Raw genomic sequence first — 5,846 nt, 5'->3', positions numbered from 1 at the left:
GGCCTGGTGTGTGGCGGTCAGTTTGGTGGAAGAGCTGGTTGAGTGAGGATGTACGCTTTTCTCCTCCATCCGATCACACCACACTTGGACTCTGTTTTCACCCCGTCCGCTCTTGGATAAATTTTGAACTTTTGGTGCATTTGTTTGTTACAGTATATACCTCAGAACTTTGAGCGTATCTAGCATTTAATTCTACATTCTTAGTCATACAGTACCGATTTAATATTGAATTTTAGACTCATAAACCGCACGTATTTAATCTTATTTTATATTTGTCTGTCGACTCTATGCACATCTGATATTTACATGGTTAATCCAGCACTTACTTCTGAACTCTTAGCCACGTGGCTATTAAACTTCGTGCCTTATCAGATTAATGCGGTGCAAGGAATGGGTTAGCCACTTGGAAGTGATGCATGTATTGTCTCCAGCATGACCTTCTAACGGACGCAGATTCCTTATGGAGGAAAGAAATTGCAGAAAAAGAATAGATGTCTCCATGGACTAAAGTGCTGTTTATTTTGAAGGTACTAATAGCAACTGCGTCTAAATATAATGAGATACCAGTTGAGTTTAAAGACAAGTGAGACACCAGAAAAAATTTAAAGACAATGTGGTACCAGTACTGATATATCGATAATTAGAGGCTGGTGAAGGTGTAGCGACGTAACAATGATTCCGTCAAAGAGGCCACGGATGGAGTGCCTAGACGGAGGTACGACCACCTTGCTGGCTGGTGACGCAGTGGACAGTAACAACAACCGAAGTGACACCTGTGGATCGACTTATGGTGACAGGAAGAGCGACCATTACGACAGCAAACACCACGTCACCACACTCCACGAAAGCGACCACCACGACGGCAAGCATAACCAAAGCCATCTTTGCGACAGCAAACACCAGGACAAGGATCACCAGGACAGAAAGCATCAAGGTCAGGGTCGGGTGGGCGTGGGCTGTAGGCGGCCAAGGGTGTGTGCTGTCAAGTACCAGCTGAGGCCCAGGTCATTTAAGTCGCGTTACTTGCGTGACCCTGACTGGAGCCTGCAGGATGCCTTGGATCATAAGCCGCGTACACCGCCGTTGTCCAGGTACCGCAGGAAGACTGCTAACGCCCGCGAGAGATATCGTATGCGGCAGATCAACAATGCCTTCGAGAGCCTGCGTGGCATGCTGCCCTGGTGGGTGTGCCAACGCTGGGCGGCCACCGACATGACCAAGATCGCCACCCTGAGGCTGGCCTCAGCCTATATCAGGTCCCTGCGGGACATTCTGGACGGCAACGCCCCCCGGGACACCTGCGGCTGGGTCCTCTCCAGCATCTTTGGTGAGGAACGCAAGTCCCAACAACTAGAGGTCACCCATGTCGATGCTGATGGCGTCCCCAGTAAGGCGAAGCCGCAGCCGCTGCAGCAGCAGCAGCAGTAGCAGCAGGTGGCCCAGGACACGGACCTGTTCACGCTGCTATGCGGCACCGGGGAGGCCACACCACTGGACGACCTAGATACGTTTTCTGCGGGCCCGTCAGACTCACTCACCGACCCTGTTAAGCTGTTCATCAACTGTGACCCGGACATCCCATGGCAGCAGCAGCAGCAGCAACAACAAACGCTCGTCACTTGACACACCCTTACATACTACACACGCACACATACACACACGCACAAGCACACTTGAACCGTGTTTGCTTATCAGACAGTGGTTAGGTGGAGAAAAATTATCATGACTGATGTAGTGGTTATGACACAGACAGTGGAGTAGGAGTACAGTACCTGACAGTGTTCATTTTCTCAACTGTGTTAATGGCCCATTCATTATTTTTCTTATCGTCATCATCAAAACCCTTCTAACTCAATTTCCCACTAATGTAATGAGTTAGAATACAGAAACAGAAATAAGAAATTATGTGTACAGTACAATCTCGTTCATAGGTAGGGATACACAACTGCTCGTATTATCAACTGTAGTGTCCACTGCTGATGAGATACGGAGCGATTTCAGTTACTGCCTGGTACACTGCTTATCACTGCACCAGGCAGTAACAGAAATAGTGCCACATCTCACGTGCAGTGGACCTTACGTAAGACTAAACGGGTTGATGTGTATCCCTTATTATGAACGCGGCTCTCCTTCTCAGTGTCATGGAGTTTATTTTTCTAGGAATCTTGTGTTATATATCTGAAATTAAATGTATGGCCATATTCTCAACACGGAGATACAAGGCAGATTTATGCAAGCCCCAAATTCTGGCAGTCATTACGCATGTTGTGGATATTAGATGTGTTTAGTCCACCTGCCACACTATAGAACGCATTTATCATTGAGGTAGTGAAGTGAAACAGTTTCCTCTCATCTCAGACTTCACAAATGGCTCTCAGAAATTAGAGGCTTACTTAAATCATACTGTATTACAGCTTATAAAAAAATGATATATCTTAACTCTTTTCTTTACGCTAATTACAACGTGGTTTTATTTTGGTTAAGAAGAACTTGTCTCATTAAGGGCGATAAAAATGATCTAATCCCTTCATAATGAGATATCTTTATCAGAGCAAAATTGTGCCTGGCGTAAGCAACAATAAAAAAAGAATAGAGGAGGACCAAACATGAGGTTAGTTGATGTGGTCTGTTTGCTTCAGTGAACGTACAGTAGGCTACGGCTGCGGTCAATAATCCCTTTACAAGTCTGAAATTCCGAAATAATAGAGAGATTACAACCCGTCCATCCCGTTTAAGTATTGTTAGTTAATCCAAGATATCATTAGGCTTTGGCACGGTTTTGAGGCAGTGTAAACGAACTAATGACAGCAACTGAACATGTATCTCCTGCTGGCTTTAGTGATACTTGTTTCTTTTTATAAATGTTTATGCAGAACATAGATTATATTTTATGGTAGCGTAACATGAATTAAAGAAGTAATGCTCCTGTGTTAAATATATTTTCACTGTAGTTATGGTAAGAACAATCCTAACAAATTCACTGACGTCTTAGGTTACAGTGTCACCCGTATTCTCGTGAGTAAGGGAGGCTTCCTGGCATCTTTAACTTTATTTCCTTATCTATACTCTTTTTTCATTGAGGCGAAGATGCACTTGACAGGTTGGTGATGATTAGCTGAAAGCATCAATACTTCATAGTCTCTTTACTTGTTAGCATTATAAATTAATTTGGGGTTAGTAAATGTCATACAGACATGTTTTGCATTCAGCCAATCATCACCAACCTGTCAAGTGCCTCTTTGCCTCAGTAAAAAAAAACTTTGTATAGTTCGTCAATATTTCCTTATATATGCAATCAGTGTTGATATAATACTGATAAATATAGCATACACGAGAATAAAAACATAAAATTTTTAAATCGTAAGGGAGATAATGCTAGAAAACCTCCCAGGGTGACGAGAATTTGGTCCCCGTGTGTTTTCCATGAGTACCGGTATGTAATTTTATACTATTGAGGTATTATTAGGTATATATAATAAGAGTATATTAATTTGTGATGTGAAGAATGTTCCTGTACAAGAAAATGGTTTGCCCAATTACTTATGCAAGCCGAGGGTTTGCGTCGGCCTTAAGTCTATCTGTGTGTGTGTGTGCGAAAAGTCTTTTCACATTAACCTGGCCCAGATTTTCTTCCTTTTGCGGTTTATTTCACGTGGTTTTGTGGTTGAATTCAGACAGTACTATGATTGTAGATCATATTCTTAGCACTTCTTAGTGATTAGCGCCATGTTCTAGTGTTAATATGCTTTTGCATCTCAGCCTTCAAGATTGATGGTTGACAATTTTAGGCCAGGTTAGAGTGAAAGAAGTATAGTTAACTACGTCAAAAGTAAGTCTAGTCATGATATTCTATGTACCATATTGTTAACACTTCCAGACTTGTGCCTTGGGTGTTGTAGTTCCTGGGTTAGAGATGGTGGTTGTGGTTGTGATTGTTCAGCCATCTCACTGTAAGAGGCCTCCCATAACTCTGACTTCATAAGGTTTCTCTACAAAATTAAAAGAAATGTGAAGTTACAGTGCAGCGATGATGGATTAATTTGTGAAGCAGTTGTTAGGTAGGTCTGTACATGACAGAGGTGGCGTATAGGGTTAAGTGGGGATTTGTGTCATGGTAGGGGCAGGAGTCTGTGTGTGTGTGTGTGTGTGTGTGTGTGTGTGTGTGTGTGTGTGTGTGTGTGTGTGTGTGTGTTTTGCTTAGAGTACCTCATCTCACCACTCCTGCCATTATATTCAACTCTCTTCGCCAATATCTCATCTCCTGTCGTACTTAATTCTACATCCATTTAGCAAGATTATTTCTTCACTGCCTCTGTTTCTTTTGCTTATCGTTTATATTTCCTGCCTTGTATCTGAGGTTTTTGGTTTCTTTTTGTTCTCTACCGTTTTCTCCGTTAGTTGTTAAGGTAGTTTTCATTTTCACTTTGCTTCAGTCTGATATTGCCATGGAAACGTTCATCCATTTCCCCTCGTTCCATTGCCTACCAGTAAATTTGAGCTTCATGGCCTCAGTTGCTCCCTTCTCTTGCTTCAAAAATTATCACGTCGCTTGTCCTCCACGTCATTCTCGTAGAGTATGTTCATCAATTCGTCTGTCTTCATCTTGATCACCCTCTTATCCACTGAACGCGCCTCTTATTTTACCTCTTACTAACCCCAATACTATTCCCACTGTCCGTCCCGCCGAAGCAAGGTTCTCGTTTGGGCTCCAGTAATCTCATTCACGTCCCTCATGCTTCATCTGTTATTTTTCATTTTTTTTTCACAAAGTTATGTTATTGACTGCTTACCTCAATACTATGGCGTGTGACGTGAGTTGTCGCACAGTAGATTCTCTGTTTCGTCATCATCATCATCATCATTGTTTATCATCGTCGTCTCATCATTTAATTTTTTTACATAGGGTGGTAAGAATCTCCTGTAGAAGTCACAGAAGGAAAGTTGGTTTGAATAAGGAGGTCCCTAAAGAATATTCCGTGATGCCTCCATTCACTCCCCCAATTATCCTTCAAAATACTGTGCATTTCCTTCTGTTTAAATTATAGGCTGTGTGATTTCTTGTTTAAGCCTTCTGTTGGTGTATTATTTCATTTCTTACATGCATCCATGGAGATACATGTAGCTATGTTGTATATTTCGTGCCCCATTAATTGTTATAGGTCTGTTGAGAATATATCATCACAAGTATTTATTGTAATTTATTCACCCATATATTAGAAATTTATTATGAGCTTATTTCGAAATTTTATATGTATTCAAAGCCATATTTTCCTCGGTAGGTTCCCTTGTATCTTGTCCTTGATAATTTATTTTTGTAAGTTGTCCTTCAATATTCCCTTGCATGCTATTGATCCAGACAATTTCGATATCAACCCTTGGATGACGGAGGGATTCTCTGTTGTTAGTTAAGTCGTCTGGCTCAGGATAATAATAAGCCGTCAGCGGTCACTTGAGAATTATAGATACAATACTTCTATCCCGTACTTTACCTTCATACTCGATGTTCATCACACTTCAACTTCACTTCCGCCTGAGTCGTTATATTACTATTTCGTTCTCTTCTGTACCTCTTACGTTTGTTTAATTTTGATGGTAATAAAGAGTTGAATGTATTTTTGGTCTTTACATTTCCCCTAGTTAATCTTTTGTTTTCACTTTCCATGGTGAATGCTAGGTTGTGGAAAATTTTAGATGTATTTACAAGGTCAGCGTCCAAGGTCAGCAGTGATAGTTTATTAAATACAACCGTGACTGGCATGACAAGCCTAAAGATTATATGGTTTGCCGCCAAGTTTGAAGGAAAAGGGTGGACAGGGGAAGAATGAAATGGTGCGGAAGTGATTCTG

General features: G+C 41.7%; 1 pseudogene; it reads left to right on the top strand.

Moving 5' to 3' along the window:
* The first annotated feature begins 672 nt into the window (after positions 1 to 672).
* On the top strand, positions 673 to 1,623 carry LOC145393368 (uncharacterized; annotated as a pseudogene).
* Positions 1,624 to 5,846: the final 4,223 nt, after the last annotated feature.

The sequence above is a fragment of the Coenobita brevimanus genome, chromosome 24, assembly GCF_032717465.1.
Source record: "Coenobita brevimanus isolate Jiangsu-jjx chromosome 24, ASM3271746v2, whole genome shotgun sequence".
NCBI lineage: Eukaryota > Metazoa > Arthropoda > Malacostraca > Decapoda > Coenobitidae > Coenobita > Coenobita brevimanus.
This window is presented reverse-complemented; position numbering and strand designations above follow the sequence as displayed.